Consider the following 14,688-nt stretch of genomic DNA (forward strand, 5'->3'; position numbering starts at 1 on the left):
AAGGTGTTAACAAGGTAAATAGCAAGACCACAGTCCAGCCTCCTGGAACAAGAGGATTTCCTGAATGCTGAGTCAAAAGCACAGGGTATTATCACATGACTAATGGGGCCTAGTAGAAACAGGTGATTAACTTAATGGATTAACTCAATACCTAAAGGAAATCAGACACTGGGCACACCTGCACATCATCTCTCTGCCTTGAGATCATCAGCTCGTCAGGAGGAGCAGCAACTTCCACTCCTTAGCCTCCTCCTGGCAGGTCCCTCATCTGGACGGCCTGTCCTTGCTCCTTCTGTCCTTCAGGTTTCTCTGCTTAGAGTACTCAGTCAACAGTGTCTGGCTCCTGACAGCCCTTGTCTTTGCCTGATGGCCCTGCTAAGCCTAGAAGTAAATAACTCAAACCAAGGACACAAAAGGCATACCAAATAGGGGAAAGACCCTAGTGAAATTCAGTTTATTTATTTATTTATTTATTTATTTATTTATTTATTTATTGTTTTTCAAGACAGGGTTTCTCTGTGGCTTTGGAGCCTGTCCTGGAACTCGCTCTGGAGACCAGGCTGGCCTCGAACTCACAGAGATCCGACTGCCTCTGCCTCTGCCTCCTGAGTGCTGGGACTAAAGGCATGCGCCACCAACGCCCGGCATGAAATTCATCAGTTTTAATGAGCGTTTGAAATTCTAGAGACTCCAAAGTATATACTGACATGTAATGACAGAAACTTTTTTTTTCTTCTTCAAATCCTGTAGTTGGCCAAGCAAGGTGGCTTGGTGTGTTATGTATTTTGTGGCAAAAGCCTGATGACCTAAGTTCAATCCCCAGAACCCACATAAAGATGGAACGAACTCCACAAAGTTGTCTTCTGCCTTCATGTACCCACCTCGAGAGCACGCACGCGCGCGCACACACACACACACACACACACACTCAAGGTGCTATTATTTCTAAATACTCCACCATCAGCTGAGCTTACAATGATGGAACATGTGCCCACACTGAATCAGAATCCTGGAGTGTATCTGTGTATCATGTCACCCTGAGGGCTCATCCCCATTTTACAAATGAAGAAGCTGCTGCCTCACTTAGTGTTTCTATTGTTGTGATAAACAGCATGACCATAAGCCAGTCCAGAGAAAAGGCTTAATTTCAGCTTACAGCTTTCAGGTCACCCACCATTGCTAAGGGAAGTCAGAGCAGGAACTCAAACAGGGAGGAAACCTGGAGGCAGGAGATGATGCAGAACCCATGGAGGGTGATGCTTACTAGCTTGCTCAGCCTACTTTTTATAGCCCTCAGGACCATCAAGCCAGAGGCAGCACTGCGCACAGTGAGCTGGGCCCTCCACATTAATCATCAATCGAGAAAATGTACCACAGGCTCGCCCAGAAGCCAATCTGGTGGGGCATTTTCCTCAGTTGAGGTTCTTGTGAGACCAAAACAGGAAAAATATACCGTGCAGGTTAAGGGTTCTGTTTGCACCAAAGACAGTTAAGAATAAGTTCCTGTTTGTTCAACCCATCTGCACTGGATGTGCTTGATCACATGTGGATAGGAAGTTAGTGGGCAGGAAATATGTCAGGATGTATGCTTGCTCCTGATTGGATCTGATGGGAAATGCAATGAATTATGGGTTTTGTCTTTTTAAGCCCCTGCAAAACGTAACTCAAGGTTATTTTCTGGGAACCCAGAGGTGGATCTGGCTAGAGCCCATCCACCTGGCTAGTATTTAATTAAAACTTTCTTCAGTTTTGTCTCAAAATTGTGGAATTGGTTTTTCTCTCGTTACTCTCAGGATTAACAGTTCTCTCTTCCAGAATGATTATGGCTTGTGTCAAATTGACATAAAACTAGCCAGCACACAACTGCTCAGGGAAGTTATGAGATGTGCCCAGCAGCAGGGGATAACTAGTGGCAGACATGGGAGCAGGGGCTTAGAATCCCTCTGCTACCAGTCTCCAGTACCTCCCCAAGGCAGGGGCTGCTTCTCCAACCAGGGTGCATCTTCCCTGGAGGAACTGCTTAATATCACTATTTTAAAATGAATTTAGGCACTGTCATATTTATACTTTTAGAGGCACATTAATCTCCCAAAAGGAACATTTTTCTGTGGCTTTGCACAATCAGAACTGGATCTAATTTTAGTCCATTCACCAAATTACTGCAAACATAAAAGTATTGCAAATGTCATCCAGCACCATTAGCTGGTCTTGCAGACACCTATGTGTCAGAACTATGTGTCATCCAACACCAGCTAGGAAATGGTCAGAATAAGAAAGATGCCAGCTACAAATGGAAACACTAAGTAATGTCAAAGCAACACGATGGACCCGACCGAGTAAGAGCAAGTCAGAGCTCGCTCACACCTGGAAGCCATCCAGTCTAGCATCACTGGTTAAGCCAGATGTCTGCATTTTAACAGAGTTGCTAAGAGTTGTGAGTCTGGGTAGTCCAAGCAGCCCACAGTGAGTCACAGAACCACCAGGGCCCTGGGGACAGAGTACTTTCAGCTGGTCCTGGCCAGCCCCCCTCCTGGCTCTTCTTTGGTACTTTTTAAATTAGAATCCTAAGATCACCCCGAAGTCTGAGCACAGCTTGGGCTTCTCTGTTTTCCCCTTGGAAATTCTCCCTGATTGATTGCCATGGCGCACAGGCCTCAGTCCCATCTGCTCTGAACTGCCTGCTTACCCAGATAACGACTGCAGGTGCCAAGCCCTATCCCTTGCATGGGCCCCTGGCACCAGCCACACACAGCTGTTATATTGCTGAAGATACTGTAGTCTTTGGAGAGCATGAGGCCAGCTTTTTAAATGGCAAAGCTGGAAATAACCTGCAGATTTTTAAGCATTGGTTACCAATGTCTATAAAACCAGCAGCCTCACTGCCCTCAGGTAGATGGTTTGGTTTAGGTCCATGTTGCAGTTTTGTCCTGCATGCTGAGATTCTGACAGGAGATGGAGACAAGAGGAAAATCCCTAGGTTAATCATCACCATGTCCTTAGAAATTGTGGCACTCCTTTCCCTGTCTCTAGCTTCTAATGTTTGGTGCAATCTATCTTTTCATATATGCTTCTGTTTTGTCATCTGCCGTGAGGTGACCAAAGAGAGCCCTTGCCAGAGCCTGTGTCACAGTGTTTGAACTTTCTGCCTCCAAAAATGAGCTAAATAAACCCGTTTCTCTATACAGTTAGCCTGCCTCAGGTATTCTGTCATAGTAAAGAAAAATGGACGAAAGCACGTGGAAGTAGAGCACAAAGGTAGAGGGTACATGTGAAAAAATTTGCTTGATGTAAAAAAAAAAAACAATAAAATGAACACACCAATAGATCATAGTCTCAAGTGCACCTGTACCACCAAAAATCTACTGTACAGTGTCAGGATTCTCAGGAGTGACAAAATACCCACAGTTCTAAATTGAGAAAAACCTGTTTTAGTAGAAATGCAAAGGATGGTCAGAAATGCATATGCTATGGAGGAAAACAAGGGATCGAAGCATCCTAAACTTGAACACAAGCTAGAGCTTAAGATGCACATGTTCGGTGGAGCAGCCACCTGCTGTGTATAAGATCTGGGTTAGCCGGGTGTTGGTGGCGCACACCTTCAATGCCAGCACTCGGGGAGCAGAGGCTAGTTGGATCTCTGTGAGTTTGAGACCAGCCTGGTCTACAAGAGCTAGCTCCAGTACAGCCTCCAAAGCCACAGAGAAACCCTGTCTCGAAAAAACCAAAAAAAAAAAAAAAAAAAAAAAAAAAAAAAAAAAAAAAAGATCTGGGTCCCTGCCTCAGGCATGCCCTTGAGAGTAGGAGCTCAGCACCAAAAGGAAGACCCAGAGTGCTCCGTCACGTTTCTGGGCAGCAAGGGAGTTCACCTGAGATACTAGCAGACCATGGAAGAAAATAAGCCAAAAGACCCATCTAGCGCAATAGGCTTCGAGTTCCTCAGATGTTCAAATGTGGTTCCCACGGTGGCAGGTCTGGTAGTTAGGTGCTGCAAACCTTAAAAGCTGGGGGTTTGAGATGGTCCCTGGAGGCTTCCTGGCTTGGGATGTGAGTGCTTGCTCTGCCATGGGCTCCTGCCATGATGTGTTGTCCTTGTACAAACTAACAAGCTGCCTAGACTTGGGTTTAACTCCAAAATTATAAGCCTAAACAAATCTCTCTTTACTTCAAAGGTAGCCTATGGCTCCTTCCCATGGTATCCCCCAGGCCAATGGTTCTCAACCTTCCTAATGCTGAGAGACCCTTTAATTCAGTTCCTCCTGTTGTGATGACCCCAAACCATAAAATCATTTTCACTGCTACTTCATAACAGTCATTTTGGTATTGATATGAGTTGTAATGTAAATATTTGTGTTTTCTGATGATCTTAGGCGACCCCTGTGAATTGACCCTAAAGGGGTCATGGCCCACAGGCTGAGAACCACTGCCCTAGGTGGTCAGCTGTATCAAGATGAGGCTGCATTATCTCCTTCCCTGCTGTTGGCTGTCAGAAACTCATTGAAATGGGTTGTGAATGCAAACTTCACACTTTCATGAGAAGCCAGTGCCCCCCAGAAATAGCTGGTGATGCTCTGGGTGAAGAGTGGAAGGGTGGGAATGACAAGCAAGGATTTCCCATAAAATAAGGTGTCTAGACCAACGGCAGAGCACATCTGCTGCTGAGTCTGGGGAGTTCTTGCTATAGACCAAGGAGAGCTGGAGAGAGGAAGTGAAAGTCTGGGATGCACAGTGGACGCCAACCTGAGTGTTCTCAACTTGGTTACTGTAAGAGGAGAGAAGAATATTTTCCCTGGACTGACAGGTACTATTATTGTCCCTTGGTGGTGGGGGTCCAAAGAGCTAGCAGAATCAAAAAGCTTTTCAATCTCTCTAAAGAAGGTAACATTGGCTAGTATTGTCAGAAAGACCTTAAACAAAGGACAGAACCTCAGTGCCAAAGCTCCCAAGAGTCAGCATGTAGCCACTCCATGTATCCTGTAACACCAATGCTGACATGTTGCTCTGAAGAAACAAGAGAAAAATAAGGAGGAGGCTGCAGAATATGCTGAACTTTTCTGCAAGAGAATGAGGGAAACCAAAGAACAGAGTGCCCAAGAGATACAGCATCTCCTCACTAACAACTTCTACTTCTAAGTCTCAGTCAGTCCAATGAAAAAAAAAAAAAAAAGGATTTTTTAATAGTGACAAATTATCAGACCTTGACAAAAAAATAACCTGTGCATATTTCATGGCTAACTCAGTAACTCAGTAACGTTCATTATTAGACCAGTGAATAGTGTGTGTATGGTGTCTTATTGATGTGTTGTAATAAATATTGAATTGAAATCACCCATGAATTAAGCTAGGGAAGGCACAACAAATGCCCACTGGGTTAATGGACATTAAATGAATGTGTGCTATGTACTCGATGTCGTGTGTATGTATTATCTCAATCCTTACATCTGTATAACATCGGGACAGTTATTGTCAATGTATAGAAAAGGAAACTGGACTGGCAAGAAGGCTCAGATGGTAAAGGTGCTTGCCAAGCTGCTGACCTGAGTTCAAACACTAAAACCTAGGGACTCCCTCATCTTCCTCTGACCTCTACACAGACACACACACACACACACACACACACACACACACACACACACATACATGCACACATAGACACACATACATATACACACAGAGACACACACACATACATACACACACAGACACAAACACATACATATACACACGAAGACATACACAGATACAAACACAAGTATACACACACAGAAAGACACATACAGACACACAAAGAGACACATACACAGACACAAACACACATGGGGTGGGGACAGCTAGCCATAGAGACACAAAATAAAAATATAATACAAGGGGAAGCTTACAGGGTATATAGAGTTTACCAATGGTCACAAGAGGAATTAGTGGTATCAGAATTTGAATCAAGAACTGCCGAATTCCACTCTTAAGCACCATATCAAAATGTCCTGTGACAGGGATATTATGATAATTAAATTATATAACACATGAAGAACTCCAAACACCCAATCTGGCTTCTGATATGTTTGAAGCAATATTACAACAGAGATAAGATTCTATAGAAGCTTCATCTTCCAAATATGTAAATAATTCACACAAACACACCATCAGCACCAGATTGCCTACAGAAAGACAATCCAGTAGTTATTGCATGCAAAACTTTTCCTCAACAGAAATTTAAAACAAATGAAAATGTTTGATTGTATTATATATCTGTTACCCATAGCAAAGTAAGCTAAAATGATAATTCCTACAGTTAGTGGGCACTATAAAAACAGTTTGCAGAGGGCATTATAGCAACAGATTAAGGAGACATTTACAAGAACCTGGTATAGTTCCATGTCTAAATTTTTCTGAGGGAGCTGAAGAGATGATTCAGCTATTTGTAGAGAGTCTTCCCTGCTGTCAGAGGACCAGAGTCTGGGTCCCAGAACCCACATCAGACAAACCTACACATCCGTAACTGCAGCTCCAGGGGATCTGAGACATCCTTTTTGATATCTTTACACACACACACACACACACACACACACACACACACACACACACACACTCACACTACATACACTAGACAAATAAATACAACCCACTTAAAGGAAGCATGCCTTTTTTTCTGACAAAAAATCACAGGATTGCTCTATGTATAATGTGGAGAAGTGTGGTAACACCCTCAAATGTCCTGCAATGGGGACAAGCTACTGTGACACACAACAACAAGGGATACTTTGTAGAGCATGAAGGTTACCGGGGTGGCATTTCCATGTAAATCTTCAAGCTCTGTCTAACGTGAATGCAGAGAGAATGGGCCGTTGGGGACTAAATGGTCTTAATTATTTACTTAGTTGACATCTGGCTTTAAGTGATGGTCTTTCTTCTTTCTGGGAGAGAGTGTGCCCTTGTGATCATCAGGGAGGATGCAGAAGAGCAGCCTCCTGAATGCAGCATGGTGTCTGCTGAGGCCAGATACAGCCTTCTGTGTGCCTCAATGTTGTGGACAACTGCTTCATTACTCAGGCTCAAGATTTGTGCCAGGAGGAGAATGACAGGCGACTCTTAACAAGTGCTTTTCCCTCAGTTAAAGAACAGAACACCAAGTCCTATTAGGACATTAAAAAAATCAACAGCAGATCATTGAAATGAGCCCCAACCCCCACCCTATCAGAGTTCTTCACTACCGGACATATTATGTAAAGACACTAAAAATTAATCATAACAACAATGCAAGCCATTATGTTGAAAGTCAAAACATTTGTTCAGTACAAGTAACCTGGTCCAGGTTAAAGATGCCAGGTATAAATATCATGCAAAACAAAACAAAACAAAGCTGTCCAGAACTTACAAAATTCACACATGATATCGGGGAGAAAATAAGAGTCCAGACCACAGAAGAGACTGACTGAATGAATGAAAGAATAGGAGACAGACTGCAGAGTCCAGTTTAGTAGAAATAAACACTACATACATACAGGATTTAACAGCCAAGGGGGATCACAAAAGAACATTAAAGGCTGAAGAGGAATATTCAAGGGGAAGAAACCGAGGAGTGAGAGGCTGGCAGTATGTGGTACAGGTCCCTGGACTGTGAATTTTGGCCCCTGCAGTAACCGGTTCAGAATAGTCCATGGTCAGCTAACCAACTAGCAGGCTGGAACAGACCCCTGGTGCCAACAAAATCACAGGTAAGTTGTTTTTGTGGGTGTGGGAACAAGTTGAGGGGTGTTAGTGGTTAAAGGTGAAATACTCCCCACAGGCTCATATGTCTGAACACATGATCCCCAGCAGGTGGCACTGTTTTGATAGGCTGTGGGGTGTAGTCTACCTGAGAAGTAGGGCAGATGTGAGCCATTAGGGGCCAGCCTCTGAGGACTTCAGTCTAGCCCTGCTTGGAGCCAAGCTCTCTACTTTCTTTCTACTGCAGCAGTGTCACCTGCTGCATTACACGAAATCTGCCCTGGTGGTCTTGTTGTCATGCCACCCCTGCCTTGATGGACTATGTCCCACCTAAACTATAGCACAAGTCCGTTCTCCTCTAAGTTGCTTCTGCCAAGTCTTACGGCACAGTGAAAAAGTAAATAATACAAACAGTGAGCATGCTGTAGAACTATAGGAAATCTCAAGGGGGCACTGAATAGAGTTCTTGGGAAACTACTCCCTCTTCCCAAAACTCTGGAGAGAGCTGCTGCTGGGCTCACTGGGAAACTACCTACGGCACAGGCAGAATCAGCTGCGATCTGCTGGCCCTTTGGTAAGTCATCAGGCCACCAATTCTTTTAAGGTGTTCTGGGATGCCGAGAGTGGTCCCTACACCTGCAAGGGGTTACACTGTTCCTGGTCACAGGGTTTGGCTCAGAAGACAGCCTTTGAAATTACTCAGATAAGACAGGGACACTTAAAAGCTGCCCATATCCCACAATGTGAGTTTGAAAGGCAACTGCAAAGATTCACAGCATCAAAAATGGTGACTTCCGCTGAGAAGTCGGTGGTGGTGCACACCTTTGGGCAGAGGCAGGCACTTAGGAGGCAGATACAGGAGGATATCTGTGAGTTTGAGACCAGCCTGATTTACAGAGTGAGTTCCAGGATAGCCTCCAAAGCCACAGAGAAACCCTGTGTCTAAAACTACCCCCACCCCCCGCAAAAAAAAAAAAAAAAAAAAAAGAAATGGTGACTTTCTAGCTACTCGTGTAGCACTTCCCTGTGATTCCAGCATGCAGGAGGCAGAGGCAGAGCAATTCTGAGTTTGAGGCCAGCCTGGTCTACATAGTGATATGTTATCTCAAAGCAAATAAATAACAACATAAGCCAACCAACCCACAACAGCAGCAAGAACAAAACAAAATTATCACCCTCTTCTAAAATAATGACTATTACATCATGAATGCCTGAGCTCTAGTCAACTTTACAAGAGTGAAGAAATTGTTATCTCCTGGGTTGGAGAGATGGCTCAGAGGTTAAGAACACTGACTGCTCTTCCAGAGGTCCTGAGTTCAATTCCCAGCAACCACATGGTGGCTCACAACCATCTGTTATGAGATCTAGTGCTCTCTTCTGGTGTGCAGATGTACATGGAAGCAGAATGTTGTATACATAATAAATAACATCTTTTAAAAAAAGAAGAAACTGTTATCTCCATCTCTTTGCTCAATTTTTATGTCTATTTTGATTCTGAATGGTCCATCTTCAGTGAGTGTTTATGATCCGGTCATCAGGAAGCAATACACTTGAAACTGCTTCAAAACATGTTCCAAAGGGCTGACAACTGACAGCTACTGGTAGAAGGAGAAGCAACGATCATAACCATGACCTCTTGGCTGACTCACACAGCATCCCCACCCTGTCAATCTCATAGTGCAATCTCCTTGGGTACAAGTGACTGTCACCTTTACTGGCCCTCTGTGGCAGGTGTCCCATTTGGGCAAACAACCTCAGTTTTCTCTGACATTTGCTTGCTAGTTACACAAGCTTCTCTCCCTCATTTGAGAGAAAGGAGAAAGGGACACTAAATATCTAGGTACATTCATCAAGGGAGAGTTCCATTTGATGCATGGGAGTCCCTGGATGTAATCACCCAGGACTCTTCTAGACTAATAAGGGGTGACCAGAAAGGCTCAAACCAACTGCTAACGTGTCTCTTTGCAGACTTTTATCTGGGGGCAATGTGTGAAGGAAGCCATGACAAACAGGAAAATGCCACTGGAGACTAGAGAAAAGAGCTGGTGGGAGGTAGAATGAAGATCTGTAGGCAGGGATAGGCTAGGCTGAAGGAAGGCTCCATTCAAGTGCGAGAGAATGCACTCTACCCTCATGCACAGGGCACGTGCCCCCAACTCCATGTCCCTAATGAAAGGAGAATGGTGGTGCTAATTTTGTGGTCAGGTGGATTTGTCACTAGCTGTGTCACTGTGTATATGACATTTTCTGTATTGCATCCCATGACAGCACATCAGGAGTTAAGGCCCCTCCCTAGCTCTGTAGCAGGGAAATCAGCTACTGACTGTTTTGTGCTAGGTATTCTCCAAATGATATCTGGACCACAAAAATGACTCAATTGTTAAAAATTAAAAGAAAATCTTTCTCTCATAATTAGAGAAAACAGAAGACATTTTTTTTTTGAGACAGAGTCTTATACCATCACCCTGAAGGAAAAATTACTATTGTAGCCCAAGCCGGCCTAGATTCACAGTGGTTCTCGTAGCTCAGCATTTCAAGTGCTAGCATTAGCAGTGTGAGCCACCGTGCCTGGCTACAAAATCTGTTTCCTATCTGCCCATCTCTCCCCAGCCAGGCTGCGTTCACTTACTCTTTCCCCAAATTGTTTCCCTCTCACCACACCTTTTAAAAAATGTATTATGCATACAGTGTTCTGCCTGCAAGCCTATTTTTGATGATAATTAAATATAGATGGTTAAGGTGAAGACACAGTATAAGACCACTCCTAATTCTGCCAGCAGCATTAACTAATAACCCTTTATAGAGGTACTTATAATCGCATACATATAATTATGAGTATTTTTGGTAAATATTTTTATGTAAATGTTCGATGTTCTATTCTGAAAGATCAAAGGGTGGGGGGTGTGGCCTTGGATCACAGAGCCAGGTCTAAAATATGTGGCAAAAAGTTCACCCAGGAGAACAAGAGGCAAAGGTACTAACAGAGTTTCTTTCTAAATCCCACCTAAGGTTAGCCCCTTCTCTAATATCACAAACTTAGCCCTTTTCAACAAGGTCCCCTTTTCCTATGTTTGTTCTTTCATTTCCAGTCCTCACTGCTTCCCTGCACTTGGTGATATGACCATCCCTTTCTTTTGGCACTCAGGTCTATAGTGAAGCACCATGTCGGAACATCCCCAGGATCCCAGGGCCACAATGTCCCAGGCATGAGATCCAGCTGGAGATTTCAGGAAGATTCCACTTTGAAGTGTGGGGCTCTAACACTTATAGATTAATATTGCTGGGACCTGAATAAACATCTCAGGACAGCATTTCAACATGGCTCATTCCGAGCTTATGAATGAACCAGAGAAATAAAGGACACAAGGGAGGCTATGGGAGGCTGCCTCACCTACGAGGAAAGGCTTTGCTTTGGGTTCAAAAGAGAAACCAGCAAGAAAGTAAAAGAACATTTTCTGTCCAAATTCTTTCAACTAGCTCTCCTCAGCATCTCTCCTAGTCCCAGATTAGCTCAGATGCTATACAAACAACAAGTGTTGGTGAGGAACGAGGGCCCTGTTTTAGATCCCACAAGAGAATTCTCTAAGGCAGTGGTTCTCAACATGTGGGTCATGACCCCTTTGGGGGAGGTCAAACACCCTTTTCACAGGGGGTCACATATCAGCAGATATGCTGCATATCAGATATTTGTATTATGATTTATAACAGTAGCAAATTCACAGTTATGAAGTAACAATGAAAATAATTTTATGGTTGGGTGGGGTCACCACAACACAAGGAACTGTATTAAAGGGTCACAGCATTAGTAAGGTTGAGAACCGCTGCTCTAGAGGGGCTAAAAGTAAGTCACCTTATGTCCTGGAGAAAGCAGAGCCAGGGGAGCTCTGAAACTCGTGGATGGAATGAGAGAAGAAATCTTGATTAACTGATAGCAAACTAAGTGACAAACTCATTCTATCCAAGAAAGAGAAAGGGCTGTTTAAAAAACAATTCAGACAAGTAAACCAACAAGATGCTTGAAATCTGAGGCCAGTTAAGGCTTCTACAGCATTGCTCTCCAGCGTGCAGCAGGGGCTGCTCACTCATGTACATACCTCACTACCCAGAGCAGTTAAGTGTGCACACACAGTAGCAATGTCCCCCAGTCAGAGTTGACTGACCAAGCTGCTAGCTCAACCTCTGCTGTCTGCAGAAGCCCTGCCCCTACCGTGTCCTTCGAACACAGAGAACACACCACCCTGTCCCCCTCCTTGGCCCTCGAAACCCCCAGACACAACGTGACCCCAGTTCATCCATCTTGGGGCAGAGGAGTAAAGGGCCCTTGCCTCTTCCTGCTATCACACTCAACCCCATGCACCTTCCCTCTGAGCGTGTGCCTGCCACTTGGCTCATTTTCAGGGCTAAGGGTTTATATAAATACAAATCCACCCAAGAAAGGAAAACTATTTCTCTTTTTCCTGCTCTGGCTAAAGTTCCAGTGCACTTGGCTGAGGATTAGACAAGCAGTGAAGATCAAAGTGTGCTGAGGGGCTGAGTAGAGGGAGAGAGGAGCAGAGCTCCCCCCTCCCCCAGTCCTCCCTTCTCCTCACACTCATAAAGATCATAAAAAGCCTGCTCTGCTGGCTGAAGTGCTTTCAAAGGTGACTCTTCACGTGCGTACCCTGTCACCTATTTCTGGAAAAAGGTTCCAGGCTCGGCGACTTTGATGTGGACAGTGCAGAAGAGTTCAGACTGGAGGATTCCCTCTCCATGAGTTTTCAGTAGAAAGTAAAAGCAAGTTTTATGGCTTGCTATCTGAACGGCTGGCCTGAAGGCCTTATCAGCATCCTTCTGGCTTTGCAATACGAAGGGGGCTGGGGGCTCCCCAGAAACATGCATTCACTTCTTGTCTCCTAACAAGGGAGCAGAGGAACTTCCACGACTTCATTCCCCTCTCCCCCAGAAGAGAGCAAAGAGGAGAAACAAAAATTGGGGCCGGGAGAGAAGGGGTGGGGGTGTTTCTTAAAGGGGTTGGAAGACAGAAAGACCACAGCCCTGAAGTGAGACACAGTGCTTCAAGGCCAGACAGAGTCTGGACCCAAGGCCACTTCATTACTTTGCACAGGAATGCCAGCATGTGTGAGCAGGCTGAAAAGGGGCATATCCCCAACTCTCCTTAGGCTCCTTATCCTTGACAGCTGAGAGCTGCAACTGTGAAGAAGAGTGAGTTCTCTTTCTATGTGGTTCACTATGGAGTCCAGGCTGGCCTCGAACTAGTGATCCTTGGCTGCAGTTTCCTGAGTGCCTGGGTTTTAGGTGTGTATCAGCATGCATAGCTCTTTATTTCTCGTGTATATATCAAGCAGCAAGCAGAGGCAAGAGGCATCCAAACTGAAGCCCAAACCCACACAGATAAAGCTAGGGGGCAGCCATGAAAGCACTCAGGTCAGAGTCTTCTGCTAGCATCTATTTATGGCTATTGCATTTGGGACCCACTGCAATGGTTATAAAAGGATGTTCTGCTGGACCAAACCCAAGTCAGAGCTTACAGTCACCTAAGTGGACCTAGTATTGAAAAATCGAGCATCTAATAACTGAGAGACACTATCATTTACCAATGGCTGCTAAGTGCTATAGGTCCAAAGAGAAAGATAATGGACAGTTAAAAGTTCTAGAGGGGAAGTAGTAATATGGATTTGTATCTCATAAATAAGGGCAAACATGGAAGAGCTGATGTTTAGGGTAAACAGCTCACCTACCTTGAATCAACTGGACCCAGGAAGCCCTACTTTCTCTTTGACACCCTGCCTTTTATAAGGTTAGGAGTGTTAGAACTCAAACATGAACCACAACTGGAGTTTACCCAACACTACTCTACCGATCTTCCAGGAGACTGGGCTGGTGGTGTGAGTGAGGACAGCGACTCCATTCAGATCAAAGCACTCAATGCGTTACTGTCAGACTCACAAAATTAGTTCAATTGGGCACTATTTTCTCTCCATCTGCTCTAAAAAAATAAACAATTTCTGCTCGGCATTGCTGGCATATGCCTTTAGTCCCAGCACTTGGGAGGCAGAGGCAGGCGGATCTCTGTGAGTTCAAGGCCAGCCTGGTCTATTGAGCAAGTTCCAGGACAGGCTCCAAAATGATACAGAGAAACCCTGTCTTGAAAAACCAAAAAAGTAAGAAATAAATAAATAACGATTTTTTTTGAGAAATTGAACTGGAAAATGAATACCTACTATAATAGTCTCTATCATGTATGGGGGAAATGTCCTTAGTTTTTATGGAAGAAAAAATAATAAAACAAAAAGCACTTTGCTTCTTGAGCTGAGAAATTGTACTAAATTACATCTAAGCACTGTAAGGAGAGCTCAGCTGCATCTGTCTAAGGATGCTAAATGATCTAAGGAAGCTATTTGGAATGAAGACATACAGGCACTCACCAGTAGATACTTGATTTTCAAAAATAGTGACTGGCCCTGTTCTCTGCAGCCCCACCCCCTCTCAGGCCACTAATAATGACAATGAGGTCCCTACCTCATCTATTGCCTGCTTCCTTGAGTCCCAGGCCAGTCTCTTGGCAGCCTTGGTGTCTACAAGCTTCTGTGCACATATAGGAGAGTGAGCCTGTCCTGCTTCCTCTGGCTGCAACTCTATCCTGTATGTCTCCACTCTCAGCCTTATGTTCTGCCAAGGACTGAGGGCATGAAGGAATTATGGCTACCAATATCATTCAGAACACTGTGGGCTTTGTGGACCAACCTGGAGGCCCAAACAGAGCCAAGGCTGTCTCAGGGCTATATATTCTGCTTTATAACCAGTGGACTAAGAACTTCTTAAGAATGCAGCCCCTTTATGGTTAAAGGTATTTCATATAATCCAACAGCAGGCCTTTTCTGCACATACTGCACAAACATATTGAAAGGGACTTCTGAGACACAAAGTCACCAAGTCATGTGACAGATTTAGTGGAAATTGGTCTTATACCTACTTCAATGCTCAATG

General features: G+C 44.4%; 1 protein-coding gene across 3 annotated transcripts in view; it reads right to left on the reverse strand.

Annotated features, from left to right (window-relative positions):
* Mfhas1 (malignant fibrous histiocytoma amplified sequence 1) overlaps positions 1 to 14,688 on the reverse strand; it is an 88,218-nt gene that overhangs the window by 15,723 nt on the left and 57,807 nt on the right. The window lies entirely within an intron of this gene.

This window comes from Cricetulus griseus, assembly GCF_003668045.3.
Source record: "Cricetulus griseus strain 17A/GY chromosome 1 unlocalized genomic scaffold, alternate assembly CriGri-PICRH-1.0 chr1_1, whole genome shotgun sequence".
Taxonomy (NCBI): domain Eukaryota; kingdom Metazoa; phylum Chordata; class Mammalia; order Rodentia; family Cricetidae; genus Cricetulus; species Cricetulus griseus.